Genomic DNA, 13,389 nt, shown 5'->3' with positions numbered 1-13,389 from the left:
GCCACTTAGACTCAAGGGATGCCAGGCTCTATTCCAAGAGCTTTCGGTGTAGTAACTCACCCAATCATCGTTTCCGTTTTTTTGGTTGACGAAATGGAGATCCAGAGAGGTTAAGTAATTTGCCCAAGATCACACAGCTATTGAGAGGTGGAGCTGGGTTCTGAACCCTGAGTTTTATTTGCTGGAGTGCTTTATAAACGGTTACACAAAGCCTGATCATTAATCAATCAGTGAGTCAATTCTTAGAGCAGCTCCCCTGGAACGGGGCTGAGCTGTGGAAGGGCTCTGTGCTCTGGGGATTCGCTGCAGTTCTGAAGACGCTCATTGGCTGCCTGCATCGTGCCAGCTAAAGAGCAGCCTGGGGCAGAACTGGCTTTTTCTCCCAGGACCAGCTTTTCTTCGTTTTCCCACGGAGCCCCCTCCCGCTGTCAGGTGTCCACCCAGGGCCCCAGTGGGCTGGGCTCCCCCACCCCAGCCTCGCCCCGAGAGCTGGCAGGTTCAGGCTGAGACCTGTGGCAGCCTGGGCATTCCTGCAGGTGGGGGAGGCTGGGCCCGTGTCCATGGATGAAGTCTTGCTGCCCTGCCCGCCCTGTTGCCGGCTGGGACTTCTGCCTGGGAATCTATAGGATGCTCCCTCAGCTCTGGGGCCTCCTGGGCCCCTGCAAGCAGGTGTGGGTCTCAGCAGCTGAGATACTTCTTGGTCTGGGTTTGGTCCCTTCTTCTCCCACCCACTGAAAAACCAGTGACAATGATTTTTTTTTTAATTTTTATTTTATTTTAATTTTTTTAGTTTTACCAAATGTAGAAGTGAGTTGGGCGCTCACTGGATTCGTACATATGTCTACACCACGGAACTACACGAGGTCAAGGTCTTGGACTGCTGCAGCCCCAGCAAGGCTGCCCTGTTTCCTCTCCCAGGCAGTCCCCTCGGCCTCCGCCTGATCGCTGTCCCCTCCACGTGTTAGTCCTGCCCGTCTCTGAACACCGTAAAAATGGACTCATTTAGTGTGTGATCTTTCTATGGATGTCTTTTGAGCGGCATCATCTTTTGGGGATTCAGCCGTAGCGTGGAGAGCCGTAGCTTGCTCTTGTCGGGATATCGCCGACTCTTAGCCCTTTCGAGGACTTCACTGCGGTTTGTCCACTCACCTGTTCGTGGACATGGGACCTGCTTCTGGCCTTGGGCTGGACATTATTAACAGAACTTCTGCGAGCCTTCCTGTGGACCTTTGGTGGGTACACACCCCGTTTCTCTTAGCCGGGAGCTGCCGGGCAGAGGGTCCCCCAGCTTTAGCCCTGGGAAACGCGACCCCTCAGCCTCCCCAAGGGGTCTGCTTCCTTTTACTCTCCCAACAACAAGGCCTGAGGGTTGTGGTTGTCCCCATCCTTGCCTAGGTTTGGTATCGTCTGTCTGTCTGTCTTTCTCTCTCTCTCTTGTCTTTTTAGGGCCGCACCTGCAGCATATGGAGGTTCCCAGGCCAGGAGTCCAATTGGAGCTGTAGCTGCCAGCCTACACCACAACCATAGCAATGCCAGATCCAAGCTACGTCTGTGAGCTACACGGCAGCTCACGGCAATGCGGGATCCCTCCCCCCCCCCCCCCCCGAGTGAGGCCAGGGATTGAACCTGCATCCTCACAGATGCTAGTCAGGTTCGTGACCGCTGAGCCACCAGAGGAGCTCCTCCAGCGGTAACGTCCTGAACGACACATCACCACCAGGATGCTGACGTGGATGCGGTCCGTTTACAGAGCACCCATCCCACCCGGATCCCTCGTGTTGCCTTTTCACCACCGCCCTGCCCCTCCTGTCCCACCCTCCTCCTCGATTCCTGGCAGCCACTGTTGCCACAGTCAGAGCTGCAGCAGGCTCACCATCGGTCCTCCATGCGATAACCTTGTCATTTCGAGAATGTGATAGAAAGAGAACAGCGCAGGAGCTTTTTTCCCACCCGGTGCACACCTTTGGGGATGCATCCAGTCTCTCTAGGCGTCAATAATTTGTTCCTTTCCACTGCAGAGTAGTGTTCCCTGGGCGTGGGTGGGCCATGGTTGTTTTGCTGCTGCTGCTTTTTTTGGTTCAATTTTTAAATTTTAAAAAAATGGAAGTATAGTTGATTTATAGTGTTGTGTTAGTTTCAGGTGGGCAATACAGTGATTCAGTTACACAGATAAATATTTGTATATATATTCTTTTTCAGATTCCTTTCCTTTATAGGTTATTACAAAACATCAAATATTGTTTCCAGGTTGTTTCCTTCTTTACTGTTAAGTTTTAAGAGTTTTTTTTTAATTTTTATTTTTTAATATATATCCAGGAGTTCCCTGGTGGTACAGCAGGTTAGGGATCCAGTGTTGTCACTGCTGTGGGCCCCGGGTTTGATCCCTGGTCCCCGAAAACTTCTGCATGCCACGGACATGTCCTATATATATACTAGACATGTGTCCTTTGTCAGATATATAGTTTTTCTAAAACCAGTTTATGGCTTGTCTTTTCATCCTCTTAACAGGATTTTTGGCAGAGCCACCGTGTTTAGTCTTGTTGCTGCCCAGTGCACCATGTGTTCTTTTTGTGGTTGGTGCTTTGGGTTCAAATCTAAGAACGTCTTGTCCAGCTCAAGATCCTAAAGAGCCTCTCTCCTGCTTTTTTAAAAAGTTTGATAATTCTACTTGTTATACTTTTATGTGATCCATTACAAGTTGAATTTTGTAAAAGATGTGGAAGTTTTTTTATTTTTATGTTTGCTTTTCTAGGGCCGTATCCGTGACACATGGAAGTTCCCAGGTGAGGGATCGAATCGGAGCTACCGCTGCCGGCCTACACCACAGCCACAGCAAACTCAGGATCCGAGGCGCATCTGCCACCCACGCCACGGCTCACAGCAACGCGGGATCCCTGACCCACTGAGCGAGGCCAGGGATCGGACCCGCATCCTCATGGATACTTGTCAGATTCACTTCTGCTGTGCCACAGTGGGAACTCCAAAGATGTGTAGTTGCTCCGGCATCATTTGGGAGAAGTGCTGCCTTGCCTCCCCCAAACTGCCTTTGAACCACTGTCAAAAATTAGCGGGGCGTATTTGTCCGGGTATGTTTCTGGTTTCTCGGTTCTGCTCCATGGATCCATGTGCCTACCCCTCTGTCAGTACGACATGGTTTTGGTTGTTGTGTCTATACAGGTCTTGAGGTCGGGTAAACTGATGTCTCCCATTTTATCTGTCTCCTTCAAAATTGTTTCAGCAATGCTACTTCCTTTTTCTCCCTATATACGCTTTGGAACAATCTTGCCTATGCCTACACCGTTCGTACTGGGATGTGGATAGCAGTCTCTGCGTGTCACTCAATACCGTTATACCAGTGACTTAGAACTGACGTCTTTATTACGTTGACTCTTCCAATCATGAACGTGGCGGTGCAGCTCCACTGGGGCATCTCGTCCTTGGTGTCTCACCAGAGCTGTGACGCTTTCAACCTCTAAGTCCCATACATGTTTCGTTAGATTTAACCTAAGTATTTTTTTTTTTTTTTTTTGGCTGTGCCTGCAGCGTGTGGATGTTCCTGGGCTAGGGACTGGGCAGTCACCACCGCAGTGATCCAGGCTCCCCACCCCACGGAGCCAGCAAAGAACTCCAGTTCTTTCCTTTTTGAAAACGTTTGTATGTTTATCTTGTATCCAGTGATGTGGCTGCTCTCGCTTATTAGTCCTAGGAATCATTTTCTTAATATTTAACTTTGATTCATTTATTTATCCATAAAATACTTTGATTTTTTTGGTGTAGATTCCTTGGGCCTTTTGACACAGACAATCATGCCATGTGCTTTAGGACGAGTTGGTTCTCTTTTCCTCTGTGTGGCTTTCACTGCCTTCTCTTGCCTTGCACTGGCCGAAACTTCCAGCACTACATTAAGTAAGAGTGATGAGAGTGGAGTTCCGTTTCCCAATCTTGGAAGGAAAACATTCACTCTTTTACCATTAAGGCTTACATTAGTTAAGGTTTAATTAATTAATTAATTAATTAATTAATTTATGTTTTGTCTTTTTTGCCTTTTGAATGCCGTTCCCGCGGCATATGGAGGTTCCCCGGCTAGGGGTCCAATTGGAGCTGCAGCCACCGGCCTACGCCAGAGCCACAGCAACGCGGAATCCGAGCCGTGTCTGCGGCCTACACCACGGCTCACGGCAACGCAGGATCATTAACCCACTGAGCAAGGGCAGGGACCGAACCCGCAATCTCATGGTTCCCAGTGGGATTCATCAACCACTGCGCCATGATGGGAACTCCAGTTAAGGTTTTTAGATGTTCTTTATCAAGTTGAGAAAGGTCCTCTCTGGTCCTGCTTATTTCAGAGTTTTTACCATGAACTCATGCGGAATGTTGACAGATGCTTTTTGTAGATTGAGTAACGTAGTCGTGTGATTTTTCTTTAGCTTATTACTCTGCTGGACTATATTGATTAAATTTTGAGCCTTCAGCAAGCCTTGCATTGCTGAAATAAACCTCATTTGGTCCTGGTGTTTAAGTCACATGACGTATTGATGAATTATACTTGCTAATAGCTTTTAAGGGATTTTTGTGTCTGTATTCATCAGAGATATTGGTCTGCAATCTCTTTTTCTCTTCCCTGTTCTTTCTTTTCTTCTGCTTTTGTCAAGTTTTGGTATCAGCATAAAACTAGCTTCATAAAATGAACTGGGGCGTTCCCATCATGGCGCAGTGGTTAACGAATCCGACTAGGAACCATGAGGTTGTGGGTTCGGTCCCTGGCCTTGCTCAGTGGGTTAGGGATCTGGTATTGCCGTGAGCTGTGGCGTAGGTCGCAGACGCGGCTTGGATCCCGCGTTGCTGTGGCTGTGGTGTAGGCCGGTGGCTACAGCTCCTATTCGACCCCTCGCCTGGGAACCTCCATATGCCGTGGGAGCGGCATTCAAAAGGCAAAAAAGACAAAACATAAATAAATAAATAAAAAATAAAATAAAATAAAAGGAACTGGGACGTGTTCCTTCCTCTTATGTTTTTTGGAAGACATTGTGTCGAATTGATGTCAATTCTTCTGTAAACCTTTGGTAAAACTCTGCTGTGAAATCCTCTGGGCATGATGGTTTTTGGAGGGGAGTTTTTGAAATTATACATTTCATTTCCTTAATTAAGCTATTGAAATGATCTATTTCACACTGGGTGAGTTGTCCTTTTTCCAGGAATTCGTCAATTTCACTTACGTTGTCAAATTTATGTTTCCAGTATTCTATCTGTTTGGTACCTCTAAGAACTGCAGTAATATCTCCTGTTTCACTGTTGATATTGGTAACTTTTGTCTTTATTTCTTTGTCAATTTTGCTAGAGGTTTGTCAATTTTATTGTTCTCAAGGAACCAACTGTTTCTTTGATTTTTTAAATTCATTTTCATTTTTCAGTTTTAAAAATTTCTGCTCTTGTCTTTATTATTTCTTTTCTTCCGTTTTCTTGAGGCTTATTTTTACTTTTTTTTTTCTCTAGGTTTTTGAGTTGGAAGCTTAACTCATTGATTTGAGATGTTTCTTTCTTTTCTATTGTTTGGATTTAGTGCCATACAGTTTCTTCTCCGCACTGCTTTAGCTGTGTCCCTCCAATACTTGTATGCTGTGTTTTCATTTGCATTAAGTTCGACGTATGATTTGAATTTCCCTTGAGACTTCTTCTTGGACTCAAAGACGATTTAGACTTGGGTTGTTTCGCTTCTCAGCGTTTAGAGATTTTCCTATCTGGCTGTTATTGATTCCTAGTTTGATTCCATCATGGCTGGAGAACCCACTCTGTATGATTTTTATTCTTTTAAATTTGATGAGGTTTGTTTGATAGTCAGGATATGGTCTATCCTGATGTATGTTCCGTAAACATCTGCTAAGAATGTATGTTGGGGGGAACGTTGTGTAAATATCGATTAGATCCTGGAGTTGACGGTGCTGTTGGTGCTTCTGTTTCCTTGTTGGGTTCCTGTCTAGTTGTTCTAGCACTTATGGGGCGATGGATGTGGAAATCGCCAAGAGTAATTCTGTATTTACTTATTTATCCTCTCATTTCTATTGGCTTTTCTTTTGCACTTTCAAGATTTTAGGTTGCCTTTAGTTTTCACAAGTTTAGTTAGTATGTGTCTTGGTGTGGACTTCTTTGATTTATCCTATGTAGGATTTACTCAGATTTTTGAGTCTGTAAGTTTTATGTCTCTTTGCAAATTTGGGAAATTTTCAGCCATTATTTCTTTGAGTACTTTTTCAGCACTGTCATCTTTCTCTTGCAGTTCTGGGGCGCTGATGACATGAAAGCTAGGTCTTTAGTTATAGTTCCACAGGTCCTTGAGGCTCTGTTCATTTTTCTTTCAGTCTGTTTTCTCTCTGTTGTTCAGATTCAGTAATTTCTATTATTCTACCCTCTAGTTTACTGATTCTTTACTCCATCTCTTCCATTCTGCTGTTGAATATGTCAGTGTGTTTTAAATTTCGGTTATTATATTTTTCGGTTCTACATTTCCAATTTGGTTTTTCTTTATCTTCTCTTTCTTCGTTGAAGTTTTCTATTTTTTTTCATTTAAGTGTATTCGTAATTGCTTATGGAAATAGCTTATCATGGCTGCTTTAAAATCGTTGTCAAATCATTCTAATATTTCTGTTTTGCTGGCGTTGGCATCTACTGATGGCTATTTTTCATTCACTTTGACAAATCCCTCATTCTTGGTATGTTGAACGATTTTCAGCTGAATCCTGGACATTTTTGTATCATGTTCCGAGACTCTGGTTATAGTTGGACCCTCAGTTTTAGCTGGGCTTTTGGACACCGCTCATTAATGTCGGGTGGAAGTAAAATGAATTCTTACGCATGGTGAGAGTCAGAGGTAAAGGTTGATGTTCCTACAGGCTCTCTGGTCCACGTAGCAAAATTCATTTAAAATATCATCCTTTTCTCCCTTGGGTCACTGTGGTCCTTGTGGGTTAACCAGGGAACTGGGCAGGTGTGGATCACTTCTAGACGTTCTGCTTCATCGTTTTGTGTGTGTGTGTGTGTGTGGTTTAACTTTTTTTTAATTCCTCAAATGAATTTATCACATCTGTAGTTGTATAGTGATCATAACAATCCAGTTTCACAGGATTTTGTTCAAGTGTTCACTATCGCCAGAATCCAGCTCAGAACAAGGACCTTATGGGCTTAATGCTTATAAAGAAGGGATCTTGAAAAAAAGGAGTAAATATAATGATGGAGAAACTCATAGTTGTATTATGGGGGCACCACAGAGGGCTCCTCAAAGTATCCTGGAGTGGAGTATCAAGGAAGGTGTCCTGGAGGTGGCGACCCTAGAGCAGTATGTGGAAGGATGGGAGGAGCTGTCCAAGAGAAGAGGGTGGCAGCAGAAGGACACTCCTGGCCAGAAGGAAGGGACCACTGCTGCAAAGGCAAGCAGCAGGAAACATCCTTTCTTGGGGTGTTGTCTATGGGGTGCTGTTAGCAGGTTAGCTTTGCAGGAGCTAAAAGTTCAAGGAGGGGACTTTCCAGAGATGAGGCTGGAGCTGTTGCTGGGGATGGATCCCTGGGGCATGACTGGCCAGGTCATATAGCTTGGGACTTACTCTGAAGGCAGTAGGGACCTAGGGCACAGATGGCAGCAGGGGAGGGACGTGGCCGGGGGACCCTAGAGGCCAGAGGGGGAAGATGCATTGGAGAGGCCAGACCAGAGGCTGAAAGACCCATCAAGAGAATGCTGCAACCATCTTCGGGAAAGATGAGGGACCAGTCAGCTGTGGCAGGGGGCTGGGGAAGGGGGCCCAGGCAGCACCTGCTCCCACCAGTCAGGTGATTGTCAAGCCAGGGAAGGAGCAACTGGGCTTTAATGTGGGCTCCCCAGCCACCCTGGTTGCAGGGCTGGAGGGGACACCAGATTGCCTGACTGCCGTCCTCTCAACACAGAGACAGAGGCTGACCACGGATGTGCAGGGCAAAGGGGCCCCCTGATGTGGGAGATGGCTGAGGTCTACAAAAGGCGGTTACGTAAGTGAGATGCTGCCACCTCGAAGGCCCCACAGTCCTCAAGCAACGTCGGAGAACATGACTCAGGTCAAGTGGGAACATGTGTTGATCAGATAAGCGAGGTGGGTGAGGAGCACCCATGGGTGGTGGATTTGTGAGCAGAGATCACCCCAGTGCTTGGATCCATGGGAACATACTTTGCTCAATTTCTGCCCCTTCTCCGGTCTTGAGCATGGGGTTGGCGGCTGCCATGGAGGTTTAGAGCAGGGGGGGTGTCCCCCCACCTTCAGGCGGGGCAGCCAGCTCACAAATGTCAGTCCCACCAACAGGGAACCCAGCGGGGTGTCTGCAAGTTTCTCAAAATCTCCAGCCTGCAGATGCTGGCACTCAGGCTGGCAGGCGAACTCAGCTGCAAGGGGCCCAGATTCGGATTGTCTTAAGGAGACAAAACTGAGACAAGCCTTATTGAAGCCGCTCGGGAGGCCTCAGAAGGAGCCTCTGTCTCCCTGTGATTGTTCCCGAAAGCAAGGCCCCTTCCATCTGCGAAGCTAGGCCCCTGTCTTTGCAAATGCCTCCCACTCCCCATGGAGCCGGGAACGCTTAATGCAGCTCGGCGGGGCCCTCATAAACAGCCCTTCCCCAGCTGGTAGGAGCTGTTTTCTTTTCCCCTCTAAGAGGTTTGTTCCTGGTCATAAATTCTGCAGGCCCAGGCGGCCAGGCAAGGATGAACACGTTGGTAAACACTGTAGTTAAAAACACGGCTTCTCGGCTGAGAAAGGGGCCCTGACAATGGAGCCTTGTCCCCGGCAGCGAATCTGATGGCCCATCTTCTTTGATTCCTTAACCTTGCTGCGGGCTTGTATGCAATTGGCCTCATTCTCCGGGGTCCATCAAACGTACATTTAAACGCCTTCATTAGCATCTTCCTCTGATCCAGAATCGCTCGGCGAATCCAACAGTCATTGCGGAGAGGGCAGCCGCGGTTTCTCTCTGCTGAACATCGAAAACTCCTTGACAAAGTTCCTTTTACAATTTACTTCCTTTGTTCCATCTTCAAGATCTTTCGTGACCAATGTACTCGGAGATGACTTGGGGACAAAAATCCCGTCTGGCCCAGACAGTAAATCTAGCCTCCATTCAGACGGGTTAAATGCGTGCTTTATGCCTATTGTCGCAGGCTCTCCAAAGCTCTTGCGCCTTTAAGGGTTTCCTACAATAAATTACACCCATCACCCCGTGGTCTGGGTTGAGGGAGGGGACTGGCAGTGGGGAGGGCTTGCGTTCACCTCGCATGGGATGAACAGGCTGGGACGAGGCTGCCAGGCAGTGGCACAACTGCTCTGCATTGCCACCAATCGCCCCGGACTTATGGCCTCGTGCTCCTTGGGAGTCTTGTTTGCAAGAAGCCAAAAGCCCAACTCTAAGTGTATGCGGCCAAAACGCACTGGGAAGGGTGGCTTGCTTCGGTCTCCACTGCCCCAGGACCAGGCAGCTCTCTCCAGGAGGGGATGTCCCTAGGTTCCCTCTGGTGGGTCACAGTGGGTCCAGTGGCAGCTGCTGGAGCCCCAGGACCCTCAAGTTCAAGTCCGTCATGACGGAGCAAGCATCCTTTCCCAGCAGTCCCTAGCAAGAGCCTCATTGGCTGAGATTGGGTCACATGATTGTTCCTGGCCAATCCCAGTGGTTCCCTAGCAGGTGCCTCATTGGCTGGAATTGGACCACCTGACTTTTTCTGAACAATCCCAGTGTTCCTTAGCAGGAGCCTCATTGGCATGGGTTGGACCACAAGACCATCCCTGACAAATCCCAGGCCTGGGTCGTTCTAGTGGGGTGAGGGAGTGCTCCCAAGGGGAAAGCTGGGTTGTGGTGCCCAGAAGAGCCAGGTAAAGGCTCTGGACAGCCGGAACAACAGACATTGGTTATGGCGTCTAACCGAGGGCATCTCCTTTGCCCCACAGGCCTGAGTCAGGGTGGCAGCGGGTGGCTCAGAGGCAGGAACCTAGGTTTTTTCCCTGTATATCTACCCCTGCTTCCACTGCAGAGTCTGTCTCCCCATGGCCACGGTGCTGCCTCCAGTTCGTGTCAACTCTGATGGGCTCCGGACAACTCCGTAGCATTTTCTCTGAGGGACGACTGTCGGCTGGAGGGGAATTAGTGTTCTGCAAGTCCGGTGTTCGCTGGTCTGGAGGCCGCCACAAATCTGAGGGCCAGGATGGTGGCTCTGGCCAGGATCGGAGCACGGGCGAAAGGGTCCATGGTTTCAGCAGATGCTTTTGAACCCTGGGTCTCTGACCGTGGAGTGGTCCAGTAGAAAGCATCGAAGACCTTGGCAGAGACCAATCCCCTCATCTTTCTTATTGTCAAAACCATGATTTGGGAAAACATTGATCCAGCCTAAATGTGCTGAATACATGACACAACAGTGGCTACTGACATATAATGGGTGTTATTGGACGGGCCTTCTGGGGAAATCCCTTAGTAGCTAAATGGCCCCTTCTGTCCTTTCTTGATTCTTCATGCCCCAAATGCAGATGTGATGGAATTCCATCCTCTCATCATTGCTCACACGTAATGCTGTCAGACTCCCCCGCCCCCTTTTTCGGTCAGGCTGAAGGATGCAGTGTGCCATCCTTTTCATCTCCTTAATTACTTAATTATGGTGAGGTGTGATGCCCACTTCAGATTCTTTCCCTGTATTTTGAGTCTTTGTGTCTTTTACCCATTTTTCCATTTATTGATTTGTAGAAGTTCTTTACATATTCTGGACAGGCATCGTTTTGCCAAGGATAAGCATTGCATACATTTTCCCCACCTGTGGCTGACCTTCTCTTTTTTCCTATGTTGGCTTTTGTCATACTCCAGGTTTTTACATCTGTCCTAAGTGAATGTATTTATCTTGTCCTAACTGTGCTTTCTGTGTTGGTTTAACACATCTCTTCTCAGGGTGGTAAGGATATTTTCCTAGGTTTTATTTTAAAATTGTATGAATTGTCTTTGTACACTTAGGTCTCCTTTAACTGAAATGTATTTCTCTTCGCAGGTGTGAAGGAAGGATCTAATTTTGCCTGGCTTTCCTTTGTAAAGCCAATCGTCCCAGGTCCATGTATTGATTGCTTTTTCTTTTTCTAAAATAAGTTTTATTCTTATATATCTTCCCCACAAAAGTGTGTGTCTCTATTCTGTTTGTTTGTTTATTTAGTTATTGGCTGTGCCCATGGCAGGCGGAAGTTCCCAGGCCAGGGATTGAACGCAGGCCACAGCAGTGAGAACTCTGAGTCCTTAACCTCGAGGCCACCAGGGAACTCCTCATTAGTTTATTTATTTCTGCACCAATACCACACAGTTTTAATTACAGAGGATTTATTATGAATGCTCATCTCAGATACGATTCTTTCATGCTCTCTCCTTCCTTACCTCTTTCTTCTTCTCTTCTTTGTCTTCTTTCAAGACCGTCTCCCTGTTTTTAGCACATTCCTATTCCACATAAGTTTTCAGATCACTTTGTCAAGTTTCATGAAATGGCCTTAGGAATTTTGATTAGATTTGTCTTTAATTAATAACTGATTTGAGTAGAATTGTCGTTATTACACTATCGAGTTTGCCTACCCATGAATGTGTCACACCTTGTAATTTATTTAGAGCTCTACTTTATGTCTTTCAATGAGGATTTGTAGTTTTCTCTGTAAAAGTCTTGCATGTCTTTCATTAGACTTGTTTGTAGGTGCTGCTCATTATTTGATGCTATTTTAAATATTATCTTTTTAAAGTTACTTTCTCTGATTGTTGTTGATGACTAGGAATGTAATCGAATTGCTCTGATTGATTTAGAAGAAAATCATTTGTCAGTTAACAAAGGCAAATAGATATAATTAAATGTCAACAGATAAAGAGAATTCCAAAAGATATTCAGTTAAAAACAAAACAGGCAGGGAAGGAGGAACACAGGAGAAAATAAAACAGAGAGGGCAAATAGACCTAAATCCAACTACATAAAAATTATGCATATGCTAATGAATTAAATACTCCATTTTTTAAAAAAGGAAGGAAAACCCAAGCTGCTCTGGACAAGAAACAGTTTACTATAAAGAGACAGACAGATTGAGAGCAAATAGGTGGGAAAATGATAAACCAGGCAAACAATAAGCATAACAAGACTGAATTAGTTTTATTAATAAGATAAATAGACTTCGAGTCAAAGCCAAGGTGTAATCACTGCAATAAAGAGGAACCAACCTACCTTCCTTCCTTCCTTCTTTCCTTCCTTCCTTCCTTCCTTCCTCCCTTTCTTTCTCTCTCTCTCCCTTTCTTTCCTTTTTTTTTTTTTTTGGCTTTTCAGGGCCACATCTGTGGCATATGGAAGTTCCTGGGCTAGGGGTCAAATCGGAGCTATAGTTGCCGGTCTACTCCACAGCCACTGCAATATGGGATCTGAGCCCCATCTGCGACCTACACCGCAGTCTTGATGGAGGGCAAGAGCGTGATCTTGAACCGACCCTGTGGGCTGAGAAGGAGAGTCCAGCTTCCCATGAGGAGCTCTTCCTTCTTTAGGCAAATAAAGGAGTTGTGTGACATCAGTGGAGGTCATTCTGCATTCCAACTGGGTTGATCAGGAACCCACTTAACCAACCACATCAGAGGATACGTTTTCCCTTTTGGACGCTGAAGTGAATTTTCCAGAAACTGTAGGAGGTGGGTTTGCCCTAGAATTAGTTGGCAGCTCGTACCTATTGTTTAAAAAAAAAAAAAAAAAAAGGTATTCACCTCTGCCTGCATCTTCAATGCTGGGAGAATGAGTATAATTGAAAGAGGTTTAGGATTTTTTTTTTTAAAAAAAACCTCACAGCCTTCTGTTTGGCGTATGGCTGAGATGTGGCAAGAGAGGGAAACTGAGCTTGCCTGAGCAGAGGGATTGAATATCAAAGGTGACGTTCATTGGGGCCCATCTGGACCCCCCCACCCCACCCCCCGCAGTCAGGAGGTGGTGGACGGTGGATGGGGAGGGTCTCCTTTCCCAGGTCACTTGATCTGCTCCTGCCTGCCCCTCCTGCCCACCCTCTGCTGGCTCAGGTTAGCCCTGGAAACCATCCACACTTCTGCAAGCAACACACTTCATCTGTCCAGATAAATCAGGAGGGTGCGGGAGCCTCTTTTGGGTTTTTCCCACCTCGAGGGGCACTTAAATCTGTAGGTACCACCTGAGCAGCATGGCAAACCCCTGTGAGGCCCGTGGGAGGCAAAGGGGAGTCAGGCTTGAGGCCAGCCCTGGGCGACCTGCCGATACACCATGGAGACACACGGGTGGGTGACACCTAGGCTCAGACACAAGCAATGCGTCCCCTGGACTCTAGGACAGCCCTAATTGTTAAGCGACAGTGAGGACAAATGACTGAGGCTCTG

This window comes from Phacochoerus africanus, chromosome 4 (genome assembly GCF_016906955.1).
Source record: "Phacochoerus africanus isolate WHEZ1 chromosome 4, ROS_Pafr_v1, whole genome shotgun sequence".
Lineage (NCBI taxonomy): Eukaryota > Metazoa > Chordata > Mammalia > Artiodactyla > Suidae > Phacochoerus > Phacochoerus africanus.
This window is presented reverse-complemented; position numbering follows the sequence as displayed.